General features: G+C 31.1%; 1 pseudogene; it reads left to right on the top strand.

Annotated features, from left to right (window-relative positions):
* Positions 1-3,170: 3,170 nt before the first annotated feature.
* Positions 3,171-15,059, top strand: LOC114184528 (annotated as a pseudogene).
* The last annotated feature ends 347 nt before the right edge of the window (positions 15,060-15,406 follow it).

The raw sequence follows: 15,406 nt of genomic DNA, 5'->3' as shown, positions 1-15,406 counted from the left end.
AATTTATATAATGTAAGGCCCCATTTTTCCTGCCCTAAAAGTTAGTGGGCTGCCCTACAGTATTGGGCCTAAAGGCCGGCCCATAGTATAAAAGCCATTAGGTTGCCCTAATTCCACACTCACTCTCACTCTTGCAGAACCTCCGCAGCCGTCACTTCGACCTTCCGCACTAGAGCTCCGCTAGGGTTTACCCCTGACCCCGAACCAGTGAGCCCAGTTGCGTTCCTAGCCTCATGTAAGTGCTCTACACCTCTGGTTTTGCTTTTCTTCCGCCATTATGTTGTACTTCCAGTAGAGGTTCGTCATAGGCTCATGTATGCTCTTCTACATCTGTTCCACAGCACTTTAATCTGCCGTTGGAGCTTCGCGTTCCGCTGTTGGAGACGCACCCGCTCTTAGCCCTTTTCCAGGTACGGGAAGTTAGAGCTCTTGTTTTCCAGTAGTTTTGGTCTGTGACTGCGTTGGTTTCTGTTTGTATGCTTTAAATCCTTCGATCTGGGTATGAGAATGCTTTGCATGTTGGTTTGGGTCGATTTACATGGCTGTGGCAGTGAAGAACAGTGGCGAGACCTGTTAATCTTGCCCAAGCGAGTCCATCTCGCCTAGGCGAGATGAAACAGGGAGCTCGCCTAGGTTTATTGCGCGAAAAGTCGCCCAGGCGGCTCGCTCAACTTTTGAGCGAGCATGCAACTCGCCCAAGCGAGAGGGATCTCGCTTAAGCGAGATCCCGTGTTGCCCATGCCCTTGTTTTTGGCGCTCTCGCCTAGGCGAGGGGGAGGCTCGCCTGAGCGAGCACGTCTCGCCTGAGCGAGACCCCTCAGCCTGAGCGAGATGCTGGGCGAGACAGTGCTGTGATTTGGATGTTTGATGTTTACCGAGTGATCCATGTTGGTTGAGTATGATTGTATGATGATGAACATGTATGTAATGGAGCATGAAGTATATTTTTGGCATGATTCATGAATTGTGGATGAATGGGTTGGTATGAGGCTTAGCATGAGAAATGAATGTGTGGTTTGAAATTAAAGGAACATGATATTGACATGAGACTAGGCCCCAGACTCATTGGGGTGGTGATGATCAGAGGTATGGATTTGAGATGTGATTTATATGAGGATTAAACTTCAAGGGTTGATATGGAATTGAAGAATATAATTCAATATTCTCTTATTGCTGATTTATGAACGTTGGTCCGTGTCAGCGTGTAATTCCTTGGGGTCTCTAGGTGAGACCTCCGGGGTCGCGCTTCAGTGGTCGGGACGTAATTCCATGGCCCCTGCTAGTGGGTGTTCATGGTGGTGCCCCATCTGTATAACTAGGTAAGGATTCAAGGTAAGGTTGCATCCTGACGCTCCGAAGGGCCAGTTAGTCTCACTTAGAGCGGACTGACTCTTGTGTTGGGAGTAGCAGGAGGCCTGAAACTCACTAAGGGCTAACCTTGTGGTGGGAGAGATTTTGATTCATTGTAACACTGGTATCACATAGCTCAGGATCGAGCAGCTCAAGGTCGAGCAGGGGTATCCACCACAAGTGCAAGCATCCGCTGAATCCAACCGAGTTATACGTATCCGGATGAGTCGAGTCGAGTCGTAGTGTATTGAATGAAGAGTCATAACATGTTTGGTTGCTATATGGATGAGATGATGAAAATATATTTGATTGCATGTTGAATATGTTGATTGGCTCTAGCTTACCCGTTTCGTTGCATGGTTGTGATGTATGTGGCTGTTCTTTCTTGCGATGATCATCGACTTGGTTGATGGGAGCAGATGGGCGAAGTTCTCGTGGTCAACAAGGGAATGGTGATTCCGCTGCTTAGCCATCTGGGCTGGAGTTATCTTCATGTTTTCTTTAGGGCTATGGCCCATGTATCTCTTTATGTAATTCTACTCTACACTCTATGTGGTTTTCGTATTCAGTTTTCATTTGGCATCGTGGTGTGCCCGGGTTTTGTTGGGGTTGTATTAAGGACCCCAGGACTACGCTACTGCACTAATATTGTGTAACATTTCCTTTAATTTTGCCTATTAATTAAATGGGACGTTACATATAATATATATATTTATATATATATAATATAATATATATATATATATATAATTAATATATATATATATATAATATATATATATATATATAATTAATATATATATATATATATATATTAATTATATATATATATATATATATATATTATCTGTACTATATTATACATAAATTATAATTAACAAACAATTTTAATTTTTTCTCAAAATATTTATCTCTGTTTATATATTTTTATAATTATTATAATTGATTAGATCTCGCAGTTCTAATTATTATTGTTCTATTTTTCTTTCCTAACCGGTTTTTTTATGAATACAAAAGTTCCTCTATGATAATGATAGCGTAAATAAATATTTTTTACACTCAATAAATCTGAATTAAAGTATTAGTTTTAAGAAAAGTAGAATTATAGTTACACCATATCTTATAAACTTTTGTTCATTTTATTTTATTTTATTTAAGATCATGACTATTAAATATAGGTTAAAAGTGATTTGTTTTAATTTATTTTAGAAACGATAAAGACCACCGGTTCTATAACATGACATATAAAAAAGTAGAAGGGTTAAAATTGTGTTTTTATTAGTATAAAGAATTCACGTATATAATAAATATATATAATTATTCATTAACATAATTTTAAAATATAATAATACTCACATATATATATATATATATATATATATATATATTACTTTATATTTTTAGAAAATTAAATTGTACTAAACTATAATAATAAAAATTTATAAATTGTAACCTTACTACCGATTAGTATTTATCAAAAACAAGTGCGAAATTATTTAAGGACAAAATATTAAAAAATTCGGCTTAAGTTAGCCTAAGAAAATCCCTTTTAAAATTTCTTTTACATTAAAATTCTTTTATAATATATTTAAGTACATTTTCTTATAAAAAAATCCATGCATATTAAAATTCACTATATCAAATTAAACGATGAGGATATAAAAAATTATCTTATATCACTATTTCATAACTAATAATAAAATCAAAAGAACAAATTTTATTTAATATCAAATTTATCCACGCCTCTTCAAATCTTTTGGCTCCTTGTCTCTCGTTTTTTTTTTCTTTTCTTCTTTTCTCTTGAGGGTAGAGAACACACAATGGTAAAGAAGAGCAAGAGTAAGGAAACTCTAATCCCTGTTCTTTGATATCAGTAGTGCACATTGATTTTGTGTGTTTAGTTTTTTTTTTTTGTTATTAATGTTGAGAATTTTTTGCGTTGCAGAGAGTAAGAGTAGGAGGGTTTCATTGAAGAAGAAGTACAAGGTGATACCGAAGGTGAAAGAGCACAACAGACAAAAAGCGAAGGAAGCAAAGAAGTAGCAGCTTCGGCTGAGTGGGAAAAAGAAGGTTGAGAAGGATTCTAGTATTCCCAACGATTGGCCCTTTAAGGAACAGGAACTCAAAGCCCTTGAAACTCGAAGAAAGGCCATTGATGAATTGGAGCAAAAGAGAGCTGAACGCAAGGAGAGGGTAATTGTTTTATCATGATTGAACTCCCATTTCATGCATCATTTTCATCGTTGATTATGATTTGTTATGTTTGTTATGTTACATGATAAGCTAAATGAATGAATAAATAAAAAATGTCGGTAGAAGTTTTATGTAAATCTTGTTCCTGTAGAAAGTTGTTCATGGACAAGAAGAAAGGTATATGATAGAAGATAATGAGGGTGCTTGATTGTTGGTATATTAAAATGTTTTTGTATTATTGTATCAGTGAAGATTGACTGTTGCTACGAAGAAAACAGTCCTTTGTGATTTCTGTTTTCCTTGCAGTTAGGAACTTACTATTCATTACTTATTTCAGGCTCATAAAAGGAAATTGGCCTTGCTAGAGGATGAAGATGACTCTAAGTTGCTAGAGGATTCTAAAAAAAAAATACTAATGATTTTGGTAATGCTGCGAAGACCAGAGGTGTGCATTTATTTGTACTTTCTTGACAGTTTGGTTAGTTTGACCTTTCAAGTGCTTGCTTGCCTGTGTTCTGACAATTGTTATTTTTCGTTTTCTCATTCCATAGATAGCTCAGATAGAGCCTTTTACAAGGATCTTGTTAAGGTCATTGAAGCCTCTGATGTCTTACTGGAGGTCCTTGATGCCCGCAACCCTTTGGGAATCGTTGTCCTGAGATAGAAAACATGGTGATGAAATCGGGTCCTGATAAAAGTATTGTCTTGGTTTTAAATAAAATTTGTAGTTTACTGATCACATTTCATTTTTGTCTCCTTTCTCCATTTTGGTATATTTATTTTTACACTACCTAATCATTTGACCCATATAATAGATCTTGTGCCTAAAGAAGTTTTAGAGAAGTGGCTCAAATACCTTAGAGAAGAATTATCTACTATGGCCTTCAAGTGTAGCACACAACAACAAAGATCAAACGTTGGAGTTGATACTATACTCAAATTGTTGAAGAATTACTCAAGAAGTTATGAGGTAACAGATTTCATGATGATAGTTGGTTGTAAAATTGCAACTTAGTTTTGGTTCGGGTATTGTGCTTCCCTTCATGGAATTTTATCTGATATATGATTGAGAAACCTTTATGTATTCATTGCTGATCCTTTTTTTGGTATGTGGTTGTGTATGGATGTGGTTGTGTATGTGTTTCCCTGCATTCTGGCCTGGGATGTTTTAAATATATGATGTTGCTAATGTGCATTGGATACACTATCTTGACATGAAAATTATACAATAAGGGACGCCTTCACTAGGAAAACCAACTTAAATGTTGTCAAATTGGCAAACCTAAATATTGAACCAAATATAAAATCAGAAATTTTTGCAAATAATTCATAGTATATATACTTAGGGAGAAATGAAGAACCTAAGTGAGTTGGTTTTCATTTTTTGTTCTTACATTTAGAGTCAATTTGAAGTAACTTTTGCTGGTAGATGTGTCTTGTGCACCAGCTCAAAAAGAAAAATAAAGTGGTAGATCACGCTATTTTTTTCACATATCAGTAGAAATTAAATTATTACTAAACCCTATGTTTATGGTACATGCTCCTAAAATAATATCACCTCTTGTTGGAGCTTGAGAATTGTTGGCATTGGTGTTCTCTATATTGCTGATGCCTTTTTTGAATTATAGTTTCTATTGTAAGATAAGTATCAATCCTGTTAGATAGGGTTTTTTCTTATTGTAGTGTTGGTGTTATTTTATCGGTTGAAAATGATTTTATTATCCAAATATATTTTATTTTTAGAATCAGAATAGTAAAAATGTATGTTTAGGTCTAATTTAACTCTACAAAGAAAAGTGAAGTTTGCGCCTAGTTAAAAGCTTGCACACACAACAAACACACATATTTAGTCATCTAGGTGACACTGATCTCTGACATTTGTTTGCTTGTGCATGAATGTGCCAACTTTTGGTCAATCACAGGAAAAACTAAATATATAGTTTTTAAGTTGGAAGAATATGCTTTAGTGTGGATCTTCGTGGGTTTTCATTGCTACCTTTTGGGGATTTTTCCTTTGACTTATTTTTTATTTTCCTTGGTGTAGTTTTTTTTTTCTAGTCTTTATAATGTCTATTGCTTATCTATTAATTGTTTTGTTTTTCCTGCTTTTGTCCTTTAATTGTAAATTATTGATTTTTTTGTTGTTTTGCTTCCTTGTCTTGACAGATCAAGAAGTCAATAACTGTGGGTTTGATTGGCTTGCCCAATGTGGGTAAGAGTAGTCTTATTAATAGTTTAAAAAGGTATCATGTTGTGAATGTTGGATCTACTCCGGGGTTAACAAATGCAAGAGGTTCAATTGGACAAAAATGTTAAGTTGTTAGATTGTCCTGGTGTTGTTATGCTAAAGTCTTAAGAAAATGATGCTTCCATTGCCTTAAAAAATTGCAAGAGGATTGAGAAGTTAGATCCTATTAGCCCAGGTATACCAAGTCATTCTCCCCTCCTCTTATTATCTGGTTATTCAGGTGTTTATTTGCATTAATTCAGTTCAAAATGAATGGTAGAAGATTTATAGGTATTTTACATGAAAAAATAGTAAAAGAAAATGAGCTTGTGACATTGAAAAAATTCTATTCAATTCTACAAAAGTTTGAAGTATTTGCTATTTTTTGGTGCATTTGGTTTGACTAGTGGCTATATATATAAGGGTGTTTTTTGTCTTTAAACGTGTTATGTTTTGTCTATTTTTAAGTATAAGTGTTATTGGCCCATTGTACATTTTAATTTAACATCTGTTTTTTTGTGTAAATTTCTTATCCCCTTTTCCTCCATTTTCTCAAATAGAATTACTTTCAATTATAAATTCAATTATTTTCATAATCGTTCCCTCTTTACAACTTCCCTTTACTTTTGTGTTAACAATGATGGTGTGAATGAGGTTAGTCCGTGGGTCGCTGGGTGTGTACATTGTATTTTACTATATGGTTGTGTGTGGTTTGATCTAACCATTCTCAGGATGTCTGGTGATAATAGCACCCTTTCGTTAAATCTTGTCACTTACCCTAGTTATAAAATGGGGTTTTGTTAGGTTTTAAAAATGCAACTGGATAGGTGATGTTATAGAACATTGGATTTTTCTATGCGTGGGTTGTTCGATTATGCTTCCTTTTACGCTGTCTGAATTTGCAAAAGAGTTTAACGTTGATGAAGTCTACAATCATGAATCTTCATATATTGGGAGCTTTAAATCTGTTGATGACTTCAATGTTGTTGAAGTTCCTTCAAGTCATCCTCTCAATCTTAATGAAATGATGTTGGAGGTTTGTTTCTTGAAACCGTTTAGAGAAAATTCCTAGGAAATTGACTGTTGATATCACACTTAATAATTAAAGCATTCTGTTGTAGGATGAGACAGAAGCCAACTCAGCTGACCAAGGGGAAGGTCTCAGAAATGTGGGTGAGGTGGATGAATCCATGGAAGATGATGGTGGGAAGAAGAAGGATAACAGTGCAGCAAGTAGGCAAAATGAAAAATTATATACTACGGACGGTATGCTTAATACAAAACTGAGGCGCGCAAAGAAGAAGAAAAGAAAAAAGGCTAAGAAAGTTTCAATGGATGGTGATTACGATTTCAAAACATATTACTTCAAAAAGGGAGGAGCATCAATGGGTTCTGAAAACAGCCAGAGTGAGGATTCTGATGATAAACCAGTCAACTCTAAAGTGCCTATGTTTGCTATCCAAATTGATGAATTATAAACAAGCCAGCACATTCATTATTTAAACCATTATTAAATTATATTCAACTTTAAGACAACATACTTTTGCACTTTCTTGTTTATTGTTACAATACCAGTCTTCACACATTAAAGCTTCTACTTCAAATTACTCCTTTTTCAAATCTGAAATCAACTTTAAGAATTTTGTCACCAAATAGAAATTTTCGTCTCGATTGAGCTGCATCGCCCTTGTCTTTATTTTTATTGTGTGTTTGATCTTATCTTAAGTTTGCAAAAAGTTTTAGGTAATTGCTTCCAGCATCTCTTCAATTTTTTAATATGACCATTTTATTTGTATAAAAGTCACTTTGGAATTATAAATTCTGGACTAGGCTTTCAGAAGATTTTGAAAATTTTAAAATAATATTTCCGGAGCAAAGTTTCCCAGAATAAAACTTCCGATATGAAATGGGATTTGAAAAACATGAAATATTTTTTTGAAAAAAACATTTTGAAATTAATTCTTTTAGCATTTTCTCTCTTCTTCTACAGTAGCCTTTAGGTGACTGTTGCAGCTATGGGAGTGGTGGTGAAAATGGAAGTTTGGGTATGATGGTGAAGGATATTTAAATATTTCCCTTATATTGATGAACACAGAAAGAAATTGATGGAATGCAGGAAGCAATGGCTAATGTTTTATAGAGTGAGGGTCTTTAAATAGACTTCTTTTATTGTTCAAATTGCAACATTTGAAAAGATTCTGCATAATTCTGTATATTTTCTACACTCTTTTTCATTTCCTTTCTTATACTACAACCAAATAAATTCATTCAAAAATTACAATATAAAAGTTTCTTAAAGTTTAAATCAAATTTCCCGATACTAAAATTACAATCAAATAAGAATTTGTAACAAAAAAAAATTAAAAACTAAAAGAAAAGGAAATTACAATTTTATTACAGATAAGGAAATTTGTTTCTACTGAAAACATAATATAATATTTGAAAATAATCCCCCATCTTCTAGTTACACATATCAAAGTTCAGATATGTTTATATAGATGAATTTGATCCTTAAAAGAAAATGCAAATTTAGTCTTTCATTTCTCAATTGTGTATATGTATATTTAAAAGTTAATATATGTACTGAATTTGATCCTCGCAAGAAAATGTAAAATAAGTGAAAATAGTTTTATTAAAAATGTAAAATTGTGTATATTTAAAAGGTAGGAAGGATTATATGTTTCTTACTATGTAAGTGTAATTTTTTATAGTATTTTTATAGAAGTATTTGATTGTCTCAAATATATGATAAATGGAAGAGAATAGAAGAGAAAGGTAAAGAAAATCGTGATGATATTAGTATTGTGAAGACTTAAATTCGCTACTCAAGTACAAAGTCAAATTTCAATGGGAAAAACTGAAATACATATGATCATTTTACCTCATAAAATATTTATTTTGGAATTAAAAAAAAATGTATGGTTCAATATAAATTTAAATGGAAAGTTTTTAATAAATAAATTAAATAATTAAAATTGTAGTCAATGTAAAAGTATAATTTGATATAATTAAGAATGTCGGGAATTCTGAAGTATAGAAGCATCGTTTAAAAAAATAAATTATGACAAATAAAATAAAAACTGGGTGAGAATTTGTCAACCTGAAACGAAATAAACTACATTTTCTTTTCATTGGAAAAACAAAATATATTGAGAAGTCCATTCTTGTTGATATAATATATTACATTTCTTTATATTTACTTTACCTATAAACCTGTCAAAATATAAATATATATGCGGTAAAAGTCAATCATTGACATCATAGAAAATCTTTACAATCTTATACTATTTAAATTAAATTTTTATTCTCGTATTTCTCTCTTATAGTACTTAAATTTATTTTTACAAAGTAAAATCATTGTCGTGTTTCATGGGAGAAATAGAAACCTACGGAAAACGAGGAAAGGCACATGGGGTATTTGGGACCCATTGCGATATATTAGGTGATAAAGTGACGGCATGAGAAGGACGTCGTCGTTTTGGAAGAAATCCAAATCACGTTGATGCACCGCAAAACCTGGTGAAAATGAAATTAGTGAAAGAAAATTTCAATACTAATGCTCACGTTGGTGTCTTAAGATTGTGATCACATTTTATGATTGAAAATAACAATTAAAAATTAAAAAAAAAATGTATTTTTAGGACACATTTAGACAAACTTCTTTATTAAAATTTTCACTTTAGAAAAATAATAAATAAATTACTTTATGAATTAAAATTAGTTAATTATTTACTAATTTAAAGAGATTCTCTAATATAATTTCTTTAAACTTTTATCTATTTAACTTGTGTACAAGTGTTAGTATTGCTCCACAATGATTATAAACACAAAAACCTTAGCAAAGATAATCAAATACTCGTAAAATAACGTCTAAAGAAAGCCAAAGTATAATAAAGAAAATTTCTCCATTACATTGTTGATGGAAGGAGATAAGAACCAAAGAAAAAAGAATGAATATGGTGTATCATAAGCATGCAATCAAATAAGAAAGAGTGAGAACTCCAATCTCATCATCACTCATCTCAGGTTTCTCTGTGTGGGACAAACCGCATAACATGAATCTCAAGTCACCCTATGTTCCTTTTTGGTTTCACAACCAAACAATCATGGAAGAAATCCTTTAGTGAAGGAAACCTAAATTAATCAAATCTAAAGAGCTTAAAAACTAAAAGGAAGAGTTGTATCCAAAAAAATCTTTCTAGAGAGAAAACCTCAAGGGTAAATATCAAATCAGAAGCTTGAATCATAAGAAAATCCCGCATAGGAGAAAACCTCTATTGTTGGGCATTGAAGACTAGAGTTGAGCATCAATCTTTATTTTATATAAAAATAGAATGCTACTCTGTATTCTAATAGAGTTATGAGAGAGGTATAACAACTCCATATGCTTTTGGCAAGAATCATCAATATAAGTGTTTAGTATTGAGGTTGGATGTGATCTACTCTAATTGTTTGTATTACTATTGTTTTATATATTTAATTTTTGTTATTCATGTGTTAATGATTTGATTTATGTTTTAATATTAGATGAACTGATCACCCAATTTACTATGTTCACTATTCATTAATGAGACAACCTTTAATGAATTAGTTGTATTTTTATATTCTTCCGGTCTCTCTCCAAATATCAAGAAAGTAGTTATTTTAGTGAAAATAGTTTTTTTTTTAATTGGGTATTGAATTTTATTTCATGTGACGTCGTACCTTTATAAATAGTCTTCTTAACATATTTTAGTATTTTATTCCTTACGATTTTTGTTGAGCTTTTTTTGTTTGATTCCTTTGCAGGAAATTTTTCTTAATAGTATGTTTGGATAAAACAATTTAAAAGAGTAATTCATTTATTTTGGAGAATTTTAAATATTTTAATGAAAAATGATATATTTGGATGAGGAAATTAAAAGAAAATTGAAATTGAGAAATTTTAAGAAGGTATTTGAAATAGCTAAAATAGTAGAATTTGAAATTCACTCAGAAAAGGAAATTAAAATTTCTTAAGTTATGGAATTGCTAATTGGTTAGGACATAAAAAGTTCACAAGTCTAAAAATTCGAGTTGAGTTTAGCAAAAAGGTCAAGACGAATCAGGTCAAAGTTCAAATCGAGCCAAAAGTTAGGTTGAATTTCAAACTAGATCGATTTGAGTTGAACTCTATCGAGATTTGGTAGAGGAAATTATAAATAAAACTTTATTGATTCTGCCACCACAAAAAATTTTGGCTAGTTTTTGTAAATTCTATTTTTAAACAATGGGAATAATTTTGTTTTCCATTTTCATATCAATTTGGGAATTCTATTTTAATTTAAAAATTGTGTAAACGAGGAATGCATGTGGATGTTAATGTTAACACATAAATGAGTAAGACATAAATCAACATATAGGTTTGCCAGCAAGTTACCCAAAGTTTTTATGATAACAAATAATAAATATCAAGTTTTGTTTGAATAATAAGTTTGTCAAAGTGTGAATCAATTTAGTTTTCTTAGCTACTATAAAACAAACAAAGAAAGATTAGACATCTTATATAGAAGAACAAAGTGCGATATGACCTCAAGATCAACTAACAACCCCAATAGTTAAAATTGTAATCGACATAATTACTAAATTATACTATATGTCGATTATTATTTAATTGGTGTAGAAAATTAAACAGTATTGTCATGAAAGTTTCCACAGTAGTGTAATGAAATACTAAAAACTAATTATTTTTTTCAAATTGTTCAACTATAAAAGAATTAATAACTAATATCATCCTCTTGTTTTTATATTCTCATATAAAACAAATAAAGGAAAAATTCAAATCGAAGATAGTACTTCAACTTATATAATAAATAAATAAAAAATTCACTCAATATAATATACACAAATTATTTATAAAAGAATATCAAATAAAAAAAATTAAAATTCATTTAATGTTATATCACATGTTTTTATTTTATAATTTCAATTATATAAACACTTGAGTAGGGATGTCAAAATGAGTTAATCCAGCTCATACAAGTTATTCACAACGAGTTGCCCTAAAAAAGGGGTCAGTTCAATCCGGTTCACTTTTTGGTGAATCAAAGATTTTGCAACTCGGTTTGGCCCACCACGGATTCGTGGGTTAACTCACTTACAAATTTATATTTTTTTTACAATGTATTTATATATTTATTACATTACAATAGAAGTGAATTGACTTAAGTTATATTTTATAATAGTAAAATGAAAGTGTTCATCTAACTTTTAAAATATTATTATAAAAATAATAGTTAAAGACTGAAGTATTAACGATTCAAATGTCTGATGAACCGAATTGAACCACCTATTTTGACATTTTTATACTTGATAAACTTAAGTATAAAAAACTTTAATAGGAGGTCATATCACATTAGGTGAAAGTTTAGTTTGAAAAAAGACTAGGAAATTGCTCTTTTCTAAAAGATTGGCATTGTATTTTTCGTAAGAGTTCCTGAAGAATTGTCCTTGAAAAATATAAGTCATCGAGAAATTAAGTCATGATACACATTTTTTTAGTGATAAAATAATTAATTAAACTATGGACTTCAATTTATAATATAGGCGAAATCCATTAAAGAAATTTTACAAAAAGATTATTATAGGCAATATAATATAACCGACAGAATTAAAGTGAAGACCCAAAATTTGTGTTCGTATAGAAACTATATTTAATTACGATGGCGTTGAAAAAAATTAATTAAGGCATAAAAGAAGAATCATGATAAGTCTTCACATATAATGTGAGCATAATAAATAAAAATTAAAAATAATGATACACACAGAGTTAACCTGTTACATCGTTGTTCAATCTAACATTGTTTTTCTATGGCCATGTTATGATCATTTAACAACCGTTCCAGACTTCCGGAATCTCCCATGTTACCTTTGTTAGTTGCAATTGGACACAAAACCACAAAGTATATATAAATAAATATATATGGAACGTTAGTTTTTGTTTGTTACTCTTTGGGTCAATTGTTACCTTTTATTTTAAATTTAGGTTTAATTGACTTTTTATCTAAATATTTGTGAACTTTTTCGGTCATTCTAAATTTTTATTTTTAACTAGTGCTATACCCGTGCGTACGCACGGGTGGTGCTTTCTGTTTTTTTTTTCTTTTAATGTTGTATTTTTGATAGAATAAAATATTAATTTTTAAGTAGATGGGTATTTTTTTTTTCAATAAATATTGTTACAAAATATTATAGTTGACAAAAGTAATATATATGAAATATATACGTCAAAGAGAGTTTAAGTTTCGTATTTATGTTTTAAAATATGTAATTTAAATTTCGTTATATAGGGATTTAGATATTTTGATTGCTATATAAATTTGGATTTGAAGACAAATAGTACATTGAATGATAAATAGTACGTAAAATTGTGATTTTTTTAAAAGGTTTATTTTAGATAGTAATACTTAGAGATACAAAATAATAATTTTGTTATTAATCGAATAAGTAATAATTTTTAAGTAATAAAAATAAATAATAGTAATTACTAAACTATAGTGAAAGAAATATTGGTAATGCGTATATTTCAACTTATCATATATTTTGCATTTTGCGTACTTTTAAAAAATACATTAAGTAACCTAATATAATTATGGATAATAAATTTGATCTTCAAATAATAGTTTTGCATTAATAAGTATTAAAAATCAATAAAAGTATTTTGTTTTCGTTTTAAATAATATAATTATATTTTAAGGAGGCGATTAATATATCAGATGTTTCCGGAAACGTATATTTTATTCAGTTTTTTGAAGGAACAGCATTAGACTTTACGTTTGCTTGCATTCTGAGTTCAGTCACAGTTCTTGGCTTCTCTGGTTCGCTGTGTGGGTGTGGGAGAAGATGTCTTTCTCGGGTAAATACAGCTTCAAAAATCTGTTCCAAAACTCCATCTGCTTGCTGTATCCAGGTGATGTAAGTAGTATTTTGCTTTTGCAGTTTATTTTCCGATATTATACTATATACCTTTTTCACCAGCTTTGATTTTGTAATCGGTACTTGTATTTTGTTTGTATTGATGTTTCGAATATTATTCATGTAGTATTTGTTATTTTGTCTTACATGCATGTCTTTTATTGTCGTTTCCTGGCATATATTACGTTGCAGGGGTTTGGGGATTTTGAAGATGGTTTTATGCTGGAATGGGGAAACAAACTTACTCTTGGGACCAATTATTTTACTGACCCAATGGGTAATGTTATGAACTTAGAGTTTGAGGAAGATCTGATAAGAAAGGGAATTTTTCGAATACCACCTTTTTTCGAAGAATTTTATGATCTGAGAGACTTGCATTATGTCTGCACTGTATTTTGTGGTGATCGATATTTTCGCCTGAGGATTTTCGACTTACAATGGACTGAAATAGAATACCGAGGTATAGCTGATAGCTACATTGCAGAAGAAGATTTGGTGTGGTCTAGGTTCTTGTCTTCTTTCAGGATTCTGTTAAGTCCCAAAGAGGTAAATCTGTAGCATTTATCATTCTTGTTTTGTGTAAAAATAACTGTTTCATATTTTAGTCTAATATTGTATGATTTTTGGAATGCAGGCTACAATTACCTTGGATGCTTATTTCCACCTATTCTGGGAAAGGAAAATAGTTTTTGACCAGGAGATGGAGTTTGTTGATCCGAATTCTAAAACTTTCAAGTTTAAGTTTCATGTGACCCCAAATGGAACCACGATTCTTCGTGGTCCGATTCGGAAAATGTTCAAATACTGTAATCTGAAGGATGAAGTCTACTTGCATATGAGTTATGTATCACTCAATGTTTTCTTAATTAAGTTATTTTCAGTGGAAGGAATCGAGATTGCCTATACTGAAAATGCAGCATCTTGTTCTGGTACTGCAGAAAACCTTGAAGATGTTCCAGAAGATGATAGTGACAATTGCTTAATAAAATGTTTGACTGCTTATGATGTTGTTGCATTGTCACTGGTATGACTTAGTTTTATTTATTACAGTAAATTTATTTGATCTTCTATAAAACTTTGTAGTTACTTACAATCTTTTTAATTCCTATTCCAGTATCTGAATGCTTCATTCGTTGCCAATGCATTTTCGACATCTAAGAAGGAATGCCTATTATCAAATGGTAATGGAATGTACTGGCAGTGTTCAATCAGATGGGCTCAGAGGGCGCGCACTGAATGCTATCTGGGGTGTGGATGGAGGAGATTTGTCACGGAAAATAAGTTATGCGCTGGTGATAGGATAAAGTTAGAAGTTAGGAAAAACGAAGACAATTTAATCGTAGTTCAGAAAATCTAGTGTGTTACTGTAATATTTAACTGGAATGTTTAATTTCTGTACGCTGTGGTAATATTTTGGTGCTGTTTACGCACAAGGACATATTTTTTTGGTTGGCACTTGTATTTTGGTATGATGCCAACGTTTTATTTGAATGGAAGAAGTATCGGTTTCTATTTTAAACGATTTTGTTAATTTAGCTAAGGACTAATGGAATTAGTTTACATAATGGTAAATCTTCATTTTCAGTCACGTCTTATTGAAACAATAAATGTTCCATATAGAAAGTAGATTTGTTTCCAATAAATTGGATGGATTGAAGTGATTAAGTGGATTTAGAAAACAAAGTGGAACAATACTTATAACCT

The sequence above is a fragment of the Vigna unguiculata genome, chromosome 5, assembly GCF_004118075.2.
Source record: "Vigna unguiculata cultivar IT97K-499-35 chromosome 5, ASM411807v1, whole genome shotgun sequence".
Classification (NCBI taxonomy): Eukaryota; Viridiplantae; Streptophyta; class Magnoliopsida; order Fabales; family Fabaceae; genus Vigna; species Vigna unguiculata.
This window is presented reverse-complemented; position numbering and strand designations above follow the sequence as displayed.